Consider the following 14,687-nt stretch of genomic DNA (forward strand, 5'->3'; position numbering starts at 1 on the left):
GCAAGAGTAGCAGCCTTTTTCTTGGGACAAGCTCCGTACGACGCGGGATGCGCACCTCCGCAGTTCGCGCAGTGAGGTTGGGTCTTAGAGGTGCAATCCTTGTGCGAATGAGATCCAGCGCATATTTTACAACGCACTGGTCCTCGGCAATTCTTGGCAATATGTCCATGTCTCTGACATTTAAAACATTGAGTTGCTGATCCCATGTATTCCGTCACCGGGAAACTGCAGAAGCCGAGTAACACTCGTTCTGGCAGTGGTGAGTCAGATTTGAACTCGAGAATCACAGATCGTCGGCGCGATTCAGTCACGACACTGTCGTCATTACGGGCATAGGAAACTTGCCTGCGGGCAGATATGACTCCCTGACTGCTGAGGTAGCGTCCAAGGTCTTCGTCCGTGTACTCGAGGGGCACACCTTGGATTCTCCCGTAAGTCGCCATGTAGGAGTGAGGTACACGGGCTTCAGTGGTTATACCGGCAAGGCTGGAAGTCTGGAGAAGACGGTTCGCAGCAGCAAGAGTTGATACGGTGACCATAAGGCTGCCGTCTTTGTTCAACCGATGCGTTAGGACCTTCTCCTGTGCGGTTGCCACGACCTCTGAGGCCAAGATGTTGGGGTTGACTTTCCAGAATGAGCATCCTGCTGCTGTCGGTTGAAAAACAACTGGAATTCCGGCGGTCCGCTTTTTCTTGTACGTGACAGGAGTGAATGCCACCTGGTCCATTTCAACCACGTCCTCGGGAGAACAGGTGGTGTCCTCTGGAGCTTGGTCGACGGCACGCTTTTTCGGGGCTGGCGGGCACTGTTGGTCCATAGCGGGGTCGCATGGTGCAGCAGGTGGAGGCTGGTGCGGCACGCTTCCGTCGAGGTTTTCCATTATGGCGGCATGGAGCGGAGGCGATGGGGGTACCCCGCTGTGCCGCAGGGACCGATCACTGCTCCAGGTAAGCCGCTTGATGCGGTGGGCCCGCCTCCGGGTGATCGCCGCAAGGTTAGGAGGAGACAGCGCGAAGGAGGATGGCACAGAAACCGTAACAAATACAAAAAAGCGAAGAATTTGCAGAGCCGGTACAACCAGCCGGCCGAACCGGTCTTCGTCTTCTTCAGTGTCCAACGCCGCATTTTGCCTTCGTTAGACAGCGTGGGAACACATTTCTCTCTCGCCATACAACTATTACAGTAAAGCTCGTTAATTCGAACTCGGTAAATTCCAACTTACAGTTAATTCGAACTGCCACCGTAGTGCCGACACAGCCCTGTACATTTCAATGAAGGAAAACTCCCGACAATTCGAACTCGTTTGTATCCAGAACGGTTAATTCGAACTGGGATCCCGTGGTTTCCAGAGAAATTACGATGTGTTGCAAATCCAGAGCAAACCAAATTTACTAGAGATGCAACCCAATGAAACAAAAACAACGGAGTAGCGCGCTCGCTACGCTACTGCGATAGCTTATTTCGCTACAACGGGGCATGCCGGAGCAGGTTTTCTTTGTGCCCCGGTCGCTGGCCTGGGCCTGCGTCACGTGGTATGCGCAACAAACATGTAGTAGCGCCTAGTTGGCGCTAACGAATCTAGAGGTGGCTTCGGTGTGTTCTGCCTGCTCAGTGTCGCGATGTCCATTCATTCTAGCGCCCGCCCGCTAATTCGAACTCCGTTTAATTCGAAAAATTGTATGGTCCCCTTCGAGTTCGAATTAACGACCTTTTACAGTACTACGTGCGTTATATAATATATGTATATATATATATATATATATATATATATATCGAGGGCTACGTCAAGGACAGCCATCGCACAGGAGGGACGTCACAGAGGTAGACGGCACAGCGCGTTTATTCCGAGCGGAACCCAGAACTCCAGCACCAGGAAGGATGATGAGGGTGGGTATGAAGAAGAGACGAGGTATGACATTATGGTGATAATCGTCGTGAGAAGCAGACGAAGTAAACGGATAATTGGCCGCAACAGAACAAGGGCACTTGTTCATGTCTCCTCGAGGTGGACACTAGCGCATCGTGCAGATTGATGCTCACAATACACACACACACACACACACACACACACACACACATACATACATACATATATATATATATATATATATATATGTATATATATATATATATATTGTAGGACAGAGACGTACGGGACGAGGGATTCCGTAAGGACACATATCAAAGTTGCAGTCCTTATTGCCAGGGCTGTTTGGCGTTTTAACAGTGCTTTATAGTGCCGAATGAGGTATGATGATATGCAGGAATAAATAATTGAAAATTCAAGTCGAGAAAAAATGCGCCGTCCGGAAAAAACGGCGCATTTTTTCTCGACTTGAATTTTCAATTATTTATTCCTGCATATCATCATACCTCATTCGGCACTATATATATATATATATATATATATATATATATATATATATATATATATATATATATATATATATATATATATATATATATATATATATATATATATATATATATATATATATATATATACGTCTGTTTGCGGGTGGGCGTGCGCTGTGCGGAAGCTCACGTGTGAAAGCATTAAGTACCCAAGGCACGAAAGAAAAACAATGGGCGAACGCAGCGGAAAGATTAACTAAGACACTGAACGGCTGTCTCCCATACGTACACATGGGAAAATAGTCGGCGGGGTTGAGCAGCAAACGGGAAGAATGGCGTACACCTGCAGTGTTGGCAGCATGTGGAAGGCTGTCCAAGTCAGCTACGCAGGCAAGCAGAGGTCAGATAAGGATTAAAAGCGTTTCCCCTTTTGTAAGCAGGCCGCATCGAAAGCTGGTGTCCGAAAATAGTCTCAGCCGCGAACGGACAGTTGCAGGATCCAGTGCTTGAAGGGTAGAGGAGAGGTTTCCTCCGTACTAATCGGGTTCTGCAGCACGGAAGATGCGCGCTGAATTTTTTTTTTTTTTTTTCGTTGGTGCCACTGACCTCACAGGAAGCGCTGTGAGATGGTCCAGAAAGCTTTGACTGGCAACAGAAGAACGCGCGCTGAACTTATCGTACGCCTCGAGCAGGTCAATAATGCGGCGTTGAATGTTTGGACGTTCCCAGCCCCTTCACTACTCGTAACAGCAACATCAGGACTCTTAAAGGGTCCGGGGAAACAAAATACAAGTTTAGTTTAATTTAACAGACTGCTTTTTTTTTTTCCAATACCAGAGACACCAATTTTACTGCGAATTTAGGACAAATAATTTAGGACAAACAAACAGCAGTGGCGGCTTGTTTGCGCGATTGCCCGCCGCTGACCGAAGCCACCGCCAAAAAAACTGGCGGTGCCTCTCGTTCCATGTGATCATGCCACTGAAGCAGCACCGTCCTAGAACAGCCAAAATCAAAACTATAATTCCGACGTCAGTTGCATTATACTCTGGCGAGTGCCCTACGGCGATACTGTTCCTACACTCTTAATCTGGTTCCACGTAAGATCCACTTAGTAACTGGAACTTTTTTGCAAAAAAGTTCCAGTTATATATTTGGAACCGTGTTCCACATATCCTGAAAATTAAGTGGAACAGTTCCCCACATATTTTTGCAACTGAATTATGTGGATCGGTGTTCCAAATAAAAGTATGCGGATCACTGTTCCAAATAAAAGGGTAGTTTAAGTTACTGGAACATTGATCCATGTAAAATGATTATGGAATTTATCCGGTGCGCCGTTCCAGGTACCTTCAGGCCAGCTGTTTATATAAAACGGTGTTCCTATAGGCATTGGGAAGCTGTCTATGGGGCTCCACTTTTCCAATATTTCTGCTTTCCTGTCGGTATACACCGAGGTCATATGCCAGGCTGGCGGATGCATTGGTATCAGCAGGAAACCGCAAGCACCATTTTAACACAGCCTTGATATATGACCCGCAGTGATACCAACAATTGGAAAGCAGAAACCACCGCAGCAGTGGGGTCCCTGACAGTTCCCAACAGTTGCCTATCGGAGCACAGTTCTATATAAAAGTTGGTCTGAGGCACCTAGAGCGGCACACAGTCATTGGCTTCACCCGCCGAATCATCTTCTGACTTTCAGCTGCATGTAAAAGAAACAGTATACTTGCATTAAAATACGCACTAAACCAACTATTATGACTCATACACTGCTTTTCAGTATACTATACAACTTTATTGGGTGTTAGTATGCATACATTTCAGATTTGAATAGCTGTCTATTTTAAATTGCACAGAAAATGACCAACGTACAAGGAATAAATACCATAACGATAACACTAGGCTCCAAGTGGCATTTTCACATATTCACCTTTACTCAAAAACATGGTTAATAAAGACGGTATTAGGGGCAACTGCTTCACAAATAAATAGACGTGTGCGTCTACCGCGGCACTGACACAGACATTATACAACAGTGAGCATCAGATATGCTGTCTTAACAGATAAACCAAGGTAATTCAAAGGCGGAATTACTCATTGCGCTTGCCATACTATGTTTACGCATAACTGTTTGGGAAAATGCAGTTTGCTATTAAATTGTAGGGAAAGGCCTAAAAACAAGCCATACACGGTTGTATTATCACAAACCTACAACAGTGCAGTGCAAGAGTTTAGGAAAACAACGCTCGAGCCAAGATTAACGATAAAACATTTTCACACGAGAGGTCACATGTGGCAGTATGCCACCATTAAAACATCATTATTAAAGATAGTAGTTTCCTGACACCAGACGTAAGTGGAACATCAAGCTATTTGTAGGCAAAATAGACTTTATGAGCGTCCTGAAAAGGCCTGACATAAGGCACGTTACTTGCCCAAACAATTTGTAGTTTAAAATAATTCATCCCAAGAAATCTTACAAAAGCCAGCGTGAATCTTATATAATTTTGCAAACCAGGTATCTGGAAGCATGTTACACATATTAAAATTTAACAAGCAGACTAATTATATACGTCATCAATTCAAGCGGGAACAAGTCAGACATCCGTAAGAAGCAAACAAGCCAGCGTTGAATCATACAGGTGACCAGTTTTACAAAGCAGACTTCAAAGCATTTTTTCCAGCCTCAACATTTTACCTTAGGTGAAACTCACAGTTGCGTGCTATAAAAACCCTCCCGTCTTGCTATCAGTGTAATTGTGACCAAAGCCCTGCTTCTGCCAAACAAGAAATGCAGCTTTGTTCAAAAAAGAAAACTTGTTCAAGCCAAATGCGCACATTTTAAGTTCTTCTCGGTCATGGGTGTCAGCTCATATCCTGTACTAAAATTTATCAATGAAGGCGGAAGCCATCTGCGTAAATAATCACTGTCACTTTTGCATCAGCAGTAGCACTGCCATGAAAAAAAAATCTCATGAGCTACACTTGAATAATAAGGACGTTACAATGAGGTGCAATGAACTACATTAACACCCACTATAGATTCAAAGGCAGCCAGCGCATTGTGCCAATGATGAAAAATAAGGCACGACTTCAGTGTTCAGCTGACATGAAACTTGCATGTGCCAGTAACTTGAACCTCTTCATCTGATTTCACCCCCGTCATGCCTTTCATCTGACCTCCTTCATGCCTTTCAAGAGATACTTTAACCTTTACCAATAATTTAAAATCCCAAGTGGAGCTGAACACTTCAAGTATTTCAACAGAGATTCCAACTTAAATGACACCAGGCCACTGTCAAACTTCTTATGCTTTCCAAGAACTCCCTGCAAATGTCCCAAGAACTCTCCAAAGGCACACAACCATATGAACATGATGACACGATGAAAAAGATGACATATGGGGCGAAGAGGAGGACCACATCCTGAAGTGACAATGCAGGCGGCGAATCCGTGATGTGTTTCTTGCGGGCAATATTGATGCCGCCAGTCCCTTCTATCAGAATAACCGGGCCTCGAGAAGACTTACTGCTCACCTCATGTACCTTCAAGGAAACAAGAAAATTTTGTTACATGGTTGCTTTAAATGAGTGAGTTGCTTAGTCCCTTTCATAACACAGTAATTGATTTAAAATCAGTGATTTCTTGGGTTTTTTCTGGGAGTGCTGCTAAAGGTGAAAGTGCGCTAAACAATATCACCACAGACAATCAATGAAATTGCCGTGATTCTAGAAGGTATCCAACTTTGCTGCCTCGGTATCCTGAATATAAGGTTTTTTTTATCTTTGAAAGTTTCGTTTATTAATCAAATATTAATTACTATAATCACCTTTCGGCATTATATTTTGCACACCTTCTCTCTGCAAAAAATGTTCTCTGTACTGTATAATGCGCTCCCTAGAATGCTGTAGTGAAACTGGCTTATTATAACTTACAGCTAAACGATGTTTCTACCACAAAGAAATAAATGGCCAATAGGAAATCATAAATATCGCACTGTGGCAAAAATTTTTTTTGGAATTAGTTCCCCCTAAAATATTTCCCTCTCGATATGTATTACCTCCATGGTTCGTAGTGGTATGAGGCAGAAGTTCAGCTGACTAATGCTGAACTAGGCTGTTGCACAATTTTCTTATAAATCGCAACTATAGCACATTTTCTTGCAGACGTCACTTTCTGCGCTCTAAACAATTCTCTTTAAAAAAATTACCCCTTATTTAACCACCTGTCAAAATCCAATGCAAGCATTACTCATGCTACGCCTGTATTTGGGAGTATTATTGGTGCTACGGGCGTATTAACAGCGGGAAGTTTAAATTGTCAGTTGCCACCGTATTGTTGTAGCAGCAACCACGTTGGGCGTGTCCGTGGTGCTGGCAAATCACAACTCTCAAGGTGTAAAAGCTAAATATTTACAAAACTAAAATACACAATATTGGTTTTTTTTTTGGCCACTGTTGGAGCATCCGTAATAGGCGGAATGTGAACACAATGGCCAATATTGGCGTTCACGATAACTTCTTAACACTGAGATTTTATTAGGACGAACAGACCCAGAACTTGAGTCTCGCAAAAACAAAATGCCAGCTTACCCAACCAAAATTAAGACCCGGGTGTTTCTGCCAGGGCCGTCTCAAAGTGCACTTCCAGGAAAGTTTCGCTAACGTGTTCCGAAAAGCTCCGACTGTCACCTTGAGCCACAGGCCAAGCTGTCACTGAAAAGAAGTTTCAAACCATTAGTTATAAAGAAACTACCTAAAAACGCGCCATGAAAGACCCAAAAATGGCAGTGCGTTCTTACTTGTAGAATGCAATGATTTCATCCCGTGCAAGAGCTTTAATGTGTTGCCTTCTGATGATACACTTCCAAGAAGGGGTCCAAATACAAATAAAATGGCCATATGCATTCCTTGTACCACTGTTCTAGGTCTATCTTCGCCCTATTGCCTAGAAAATAAACAGTACAAAAATATCAGATAATAAATTTATGCCTCGCTTTACCCAGGGAGCACGAGAAAATATTGAACAATGCCTGATTCGTACCACGAAAGTATAATGTCTTTTTTACAGCGGAAGCTCTGGTAATCTTTCCTTGCTAAACAATTTGAGATATGAAAATATTTGAATATACTTTAAGCTCACCTGTCCTTGGTCTATGCGAACTGGTGAATATCTGCACAATATGCACAACTCAAAAAGTACTCTTTTGTGGCTTATGAGCTCCACAGAGCATTCATAATCCGCCACACTCTTCCCGACGACCCTTCAGCATGCCAAAGATATCTTCAGCTAGTGAATGCCACAGTCATGACTTCGCAGGAGCATGTAAAGAAAGGAATAAATTTGTTTTCATTTTTTTTTTTTTTTGCAGAGGAACAAAAACGTTTGTCACAACCTATCAGTGGAGGGCCAAATGTCTCCACAGTCAGCCATATACTCTTTCTGAACAGGTCATAGAGTATGAATACAGAATGTAGCAATCTGCTTTTGCAGTACAATTTCTACGTTCAAAGTAGAATAGAAATGGATTAATGTTTGCTGCACATCATGATGCAACAACTTTGCACCCGAGCGTTTTGAAAATTATTCCAACTCTCGAGCTGCCACTGACATTGATAGCTTAAAATGGCAGGAATGGATTATTTTTAAACTTACTTTGTGATGTTACAACTTCTAATAGTCCACACGTGAGTTTTATGGGTAATTATTCTGAGGTCTCAGGTTACCACTGACATTGACAGCATAGAAACGGCACCACACTTTCTGCGTGTTTCCACCTGCCTTCCCCTCCACAAAAGGAACGTTTTGTTACTACGCTACTGCTCAGACAACCACTTTCCCTTGAATTTCCCTACACCTCAGGGAGCCAACTAACGTTGACTAGTGTAAAGAGACCATCTAAATTCATCGAAGGCATTGGAAGAAACAAGGAGCAACTACACACACAGCACAGATAAACGAAAGCAATGCTGCCGCCAACGCCTTGAACGCACATCAACTTTAGGCGGAATAGCGTGATTAGCACAGTAAATATATGGCTCTCAGAAGACCAACACAACGCAATTAACAAGGAAGTTTGAAAATACCGATAAGTCTAAAGACAGACGCTCCGACAAACATGTTGTGCAGTGTGTGCGCGTGAGACAATAGCGTGCGACTAACCCGAGAAGATTCAGTACCGCTGACAGGTACAGCAACCGTCAATATACAACTAAGCAACACCACACCGTAAGGGGACATGCAGACTCGAGAAATGCGCGCACCAGCCACTTTCTAACTAGCACTATCTAACGTACGCAGTCAGAAATGTCAAGCCGACTCCGACCCACAAACACACAAGCTTTTAATTAAAATAACGGCCGCAAACGTTTCTCGCTTCGAACAGGAAGCAGAGCGGCACGTTTATCGGACGCAGTGATGAACAAGTCAATGAACAACAACCGTTACCAGAACATAAATAAGCAGCACTGACCTTTTTTGCGCCTCCCGGCAAAACTTCACTTCGTCGAACAGTAAATACAGCCTGAGGACATGAAGAAATCCGCAGTTTCTCGCCGCAACCAAACTGGTAACCGTTCCCGCCAGTCTGACCGACAGTTCATTTAGTACATCAGGCGCACAACGCGACCAATCGAGAAAACCGCTACAGAAGGCCACTGGTGGCGCTGCATGCGGACGAACAAAAACTAGCTTCCGTAAACGTTGAGACGTAGGGGCGCTGCTGTCGTTAAAAGTGTTCACGCAGTCCCGTTTTTCCCTCATCGTCGTTGTACCCGTTGCCGTCCCACTATACCATGCATCAACGCAAGCGGCGCTGCCTTGTATTCTTTCTGTATTCTTTCCTGCATGCTGTCAACGCATGCGCACGGCATGCCGCACTGAAGTGGGGGTCGTTTCGTAATCGTTTCGGCCAACTTTTTCTTCCTCCGTGCCTTTGGCGATGCACGCCGACGCCGTGGCCAGTGACCAGTCCGCGGAAGAGATCACAAACTCGGCACCCTTGATCGCTTATATTTGCTTCGGAAAATGGGAGTAGGCCTTTAAGCGGACGTCTACGCTGCTCTGAGGCTGGAACAAAGAGCTCAGATATTAGCCAATTTAACACGTTAGTTGGGCTAAAGTTGTTTCTCTCCGCGGTCCGTGAGCGCGTGCGGTATGTGTGCATAAACTTTGATGACAGCTTTATTTCTTTCTCTGCAGTGAAAACAAAACGACGCTTCTTTATTGACTGCGTTCTCTTGACAAGTCTTTCCAATACCAATTATATATACTGCGACACTCTTTGTTACCCACGTTATAGATAACTACTACCGCATAGTGAATGCAGTGTGATTACTCGCTAATTAGCGAGTAATAATACATCTGCCCGTTTTCCAGCAGTTTTTCTTCATGAACACCAATAGTGCAGGGGGGACCAGCAGGAGAAGGCCGGTCATTCGGTGAACTTGAATTACTACGGCAAGTAACAACATTAGGGTAACACTGCGAATTTTCGCGATACTGCAATGCATAATTTGAAATAAGAATGCCATTTCAGTATAAATATATAGAATGTAAGGCAGATGCCGCGGGGAAGATTTAGTTCTCCGGGTTTTGTGTCATTCTCCTCCTGCAAAGAGGCTTGCGTTTTTGCTTGTGAAAATTACTAGCCGGGACGAGACAAAATACAAAAACTAACTACTAAGCATATAACTGCATGCGTAGCATGATGTGTGTGGTGTAAAATGTGACGCAGTCGGTTACCATTATGTATGTACCCCATCACAACATAAGTAACGTGCACTAAGTACCATTGAGCGCGTACTACACCACAGCGAGATGATGACTGAGTGTTGAACAAAAACTGCCGTTTCTGCGACGCTTTGTAAACCAAATGCATAAAATATAATGGCCTCAACAAGTATTTCGTAATGAAGATGTTCACAAAAGCACCACGAATTCTTCAGCGCTATAGAAGCTATGGCTTTGCCCGAACGGCATATGGGGAAAGGGAAGACGTTTAGTCCTTCTCAAATTGAAGTCACTGGCAATTTTGTACTTGACGCCTCAAATTAGAAAAATACGATGTTCACGAAGCGGTTTGGGTGCCGCAGAACACCTGGAAATGGGTTCCTGCAATTTCTTCTTTTGCCTAAGATATTCTCCTCTCGACATTTTTAATGCTTTGTACGGCGTTGACAAAAAAGTGGGATTTCGTTTTCTGTCAAAGGACATCACTAAAACTGCAGCTTAGCCGTATAATGAAAGTTAACTGCTGCAAGGCAGTATCATAGATGTCGGCGAAGTTCATTAAATTTTATGTGCGGTGTGCGCGTGTATATTAAACGCGCAGGTGAATCTTGGGTCAAGAAGCACCTAATATATATGCGGTTCATTGTTCCAGTTGATGCATGAAAGAGTGCATACTTCACTGCCGTGCACGAGTTATGTGGAACAAGACACGAGCAAAAAATATACAAACGTACTCACCCCAACCGTTTACTGGGACAAAAGTGGAACAGTAACCGGAACCGCCGACATCGCATGACCCCATTTCTTCGGTTCCAGATAAAAACCACGAACATAAACAAAACAAGCTGACGGTTCCAGATAAGATCCACCTATATGCCTCGTTCCAGCTATTCTTTCGTTCGGATCCACAGAAAATATATGGATCACCCTTTTTAACTGGAACCTATATGGAACCAGATTAAGAGTGTATTAATGCGGTTGTCTTGTAAAATACAGTGGTTTGCGAAAACTACACCATGCTGCCGAGGCAAGCAGTAAGAAATAGGTTTCCCCCCAAAGAGACGCGAAAGCTCAGAGAAGCGCGGGGGCTCATGTTCTCGCTTTATTGCACGTCAGCATTTAAAAAGACGTTCCGCTTACGTTGTTACCGAGCGTAACTCTTTGTGCCTCACGTTTCGTGTCTCCACGCTAAAGTTCGTTTTCGTTTCCCGTCCGCGAGGCTCATCTGTGACAAGAAGAATGCAGAGCCGATGGTAGAGCATTACCATACGCGCGCATGTTGATTTGAAACTCAGTCAGGCGTACGTCTCGCAGAAGCATTGCCGTTTTCAATTACGTTTGGGCTATGAATAGGCTCTTAGCCACGGTATATGCAAGCATAAAGAACCCTACTTTTGTGGCGCCGGCGAACTAGATGGAAATTCAACGAATCCAGCTTTTCAAAAACCACTATGTCGACGATGAAGAGCTTCATGCAGCCGGCTTCTAAAGTGCGTCATTGTGTACCCTGCACGAGCGTCGGAGTAGTAGAGGAAGTGCACATTAAGTTCGTCATTCATATTATCATTTATGTCGATATGATCGAAATATGTCAGTTTTATCAGGTATTTATTATCACATATAAAACATGGGAGCGGGGTGGGAGGTGACGAGTTACACGCTGAAGTTACACCCGATGTACGGGAAGTGCCCTTGTTGTGGACTACGGAATAATTTAGACTACCTGGTGATCTTTAACATGAGCCTACCCAAGGATATATCCCATCCAAAAGAAAAATTGAAATTTTTTGGGAAGGCGGATTTCCGCGAATTTCTGGGCAAGTTGGTATTCCATTGCAAGACCTTTCAAAGCGCAAAACGTAAACGAGTGACGACGAGAGGGCACAGGGACACGCGCTACTTCCAAATAAGATTTATTAGGAAAAGAAGGCATATATATACACAGAAATCGTGCACACCGGTACATTCTTGAGGTCACGCCACGCACACCCAAGACACGCATGATAAAATCGGAATACGATAAAACAACGATAAAACAAAATAACGAAAACCGAAAAAACGATAAAAATATTTGTTCGACAGCAGCTTGTGCGACACTTTGTGCAGCTTGTGCTTGTGCTTTGGGAAGGGTATAAGCCCATATTTGTTTGTTCATAGACGGTGAAACCTGAAAAACTTCAAAATTTACAACATAGTATCTCGTGAATTGCTGCATACACCAAACTGCCTCACTTTCTTTTCTACAAGTAAGTTAAGCTAGCGAGATTTATTCGTCATGGTATGCCGAATATTGAACAGCCGTTTTGTAAATGTCGCATTTGGAAAACCTACGTAAGGAGAAATAGGAAGGGAAAGATACTACGGCATCGCTTTCATCTACTTCGAGTGCATATGAGCTGAAATTTGAAGCAACTTGATAGGGTAAAGTTTTACGAGATGCAAACTCGTGAAGTGAACGTACTGTGCTTCTGAGAACAATGTCGCAACTTCGATCACCATGCGCGGTGGTTGTTTTTCCGATGTAGGCAAAAAACTACGCAGGCTTCGACACCAAGTCCAAAGATATCCCTCCACTGCTCCGGTCCTTATTACCCAAGCGTGCAGCGGCACAACTCGTTAAAATTTTAAAGTCAGCGTTTATATTATTTTCTAATAATGTTTTCTGTGTACCTTTGTAAAGTGTATATACAACTACGAATGCGCTTTTTTTTTAAGAAACTTCGCGCCAATCGCCTTACCAACTTCTCGGTTACACCGCCTGCCGCAGCACTTGCGTTGTCGTGTAGCTCGCTAAACAGGAGTAGCATCTAGCTTCGGGAACTCACCAACACAAAGAGCAAAATAAGGTGGCGAAATAAAAGATGCAGCCTATTTTCCTCAAGACGCATTTTCCTTTACGGAAAGCCAAGCAAAGAAGTAATAGGCTGAAACAAGGTTAGAAATAGAAGTAATACAGAAAAAAAAATGGAAAAGAGAATCGCCAGGCAGCCGGCAAAACCGAGCCCCGTGATCAGCGTCTCTTCCTTTTTCCCCCCGTCCATTTTCCCTTTTGTTCTACGTGGCAAGGTGTTCAGCGAGGAGACGACGAGACGGGCCGAGCGGTGGGAAGGAGATCAGGGAGACGAAGCGACAGGGCAGAGGAAAAACGGGAAACGGAACAGTCTGGGGAGAGGGATTTCGGGAGCGAGGGACCGAGGAACACCCGGCACACTCGGAGCCGCCAAGGGAGGACGGGGAGAACAACAAGACAAAGCAAATAGGAAGAGGAACAAGGGAAAGACCGTGAAGTAATTCACTTAACGAAAATCAATAGGCCCGCTCTGTCTTCTTCCTTTTTTCTTGCAATCCTCGTTTTTACTTTCCCGCTTTTCGTTCCTTCTTTGCCGACATCGCCCGTCCTCCCGCCTGGTGCCTCTGTCTGCGGGGGCTGCCGGCTCCCGAGAGGGAAGATGCAAAGGGGCTGAGAATAAGAGCGAGAAATACGACTGACGGGGGGTGCAAACCATGGGTGGAAAGAAGGGAGGATGGAGCTGCCGAGAGCGGGGGCTGTGTTGGGGACAAGCTAGCTTCACGTGGCGACGAGCGACGGAGGAGGTGGTGGGGAGGAGACCGGAAGCGGAAGGTGCGCATTTGCGTGCATTATTCATGGGGCGAGGAGACCACGGAGAGACGGGAGAGCGCGCACTGGAGTGGCGGAGGAAGCTTCCTTTTCCTTCCCCGGCAACGGTCTTGGGGAATCGGGTGCGAGGGCTCGAGCTACTGCCAGTGGGCATCGCTGAGCGCTGCGAGCGGACGCAGAGCGGGGGAGAGACCGCAGCTTAGAAAGCGCGATTGCCCTGCGGTTATGTGAGAGGCGGTGGCGTTGTGCCGGAGAGCGCACTCCGAGCACCAGGTGGGTTCGCCTCCGGATGTACGTCGGTGATCCCTGCTCGAGCAGCGTGGAGCTCGAGAGAACATGTCACTTCTTTCTGGATATCGTCTGTGTAGAAATATTCACCGAACAAAGTTTGCGGTCCGGACACTCTGTAGTTAGGAACCGTAGAAAGAAAAGTTCGGGTGTAGAAAGCCACGCGCTAGTCTAAGCGCTTAAATTGAGGTTTAGTGTCCGTCCAGTGTCGCATCGTTTCCCGAAAGGGTGATTATGAGTGTGTTCTGGGGAGAAGGCTGCTCAATGCTTCACATGACGTCAGGATGAGGGGATGGACTGACAGAGCACGTATACAATTCCCGTCACACATACTATCTTAAATTTTTTTTACTGTTTGAAAATTAGTGTGGCCAGTTTTTCTTCTTTACAGCGAAGCTTTATATGGCTACGATACTTGAGTCTCGCGCGTGCGGCAAAAATTTACTTACCGGCGCGTGTTCAGCGCATGAAAAAATTCGTAAAAAAAAAGGTCTTAAAGCCTCCATATTTTGATATAAAAAGGCCTATATTGCCCCTCAAAAAATGTCTTCTTAGCAATGCACTTCTGTTCAGAGGCAAAGCCGACTTCAGAAGAATCGGCGTAAGCGTGGCCAGAGTCCTGTAAAGTATTGAAAGACTGTGGCGTGGGCTTTGTAAGCTGGCTTTTCCACATTGTGTATTGCACAGTGA

The 14,687-nt window shown here is 44.8% G+C and overlaps 1 long non-coding RNA gene across 2 annotated transcripts; it reads right to left on the reverse strand.

Annotated features, from left to right (window-relative positions):
• Positions 1–4,132: 4,132 nt before the first annotated feature.
• LOC144180356 (uncharacterized) lies at positions 4,133–9,140 on the reverse strand. Of its 2 annotated transcripts, none has more exons than XR_013324381.1 (4): positions 8,832–9,140; positions 7,161–7,306; positions 6,952–7,074; positions 4,133–5,904 (listed from the first exon to the last, which is right to left on the reverse strand). It is a non-coding gene; the product is annotated as an uncharacterized LOC144180356 (long non-coding RNA). The 2 variants fall into 2 exon arrangements; XR_013324380.1 differs by lacking the exon at positions 8,832–9,140 and adding an exon at positions 7,502–7,601.
• Between the last annotated feature and the right edge of the window lie 5,547 nt (positions 9,141–14,687).

This window comes from Haemaphysalis longicornis, unplaced genomic scaffold, assembly GCF_048455015.1.
Source record: "Haemaphysalis longicornis isolate Haplotype H1 unplaced genomic scaffold, Haemaphysalis longicornis Haplotype H1 scaffold_4, whole genome shotgun sequence".
NCBI classification, from domain to species: Eukaryota; Metazoa; Arthropoda; class Arachnida; order Ixodida; family Ixodidae; genus Haemaphysalis; species Haemaphysalis longicornis.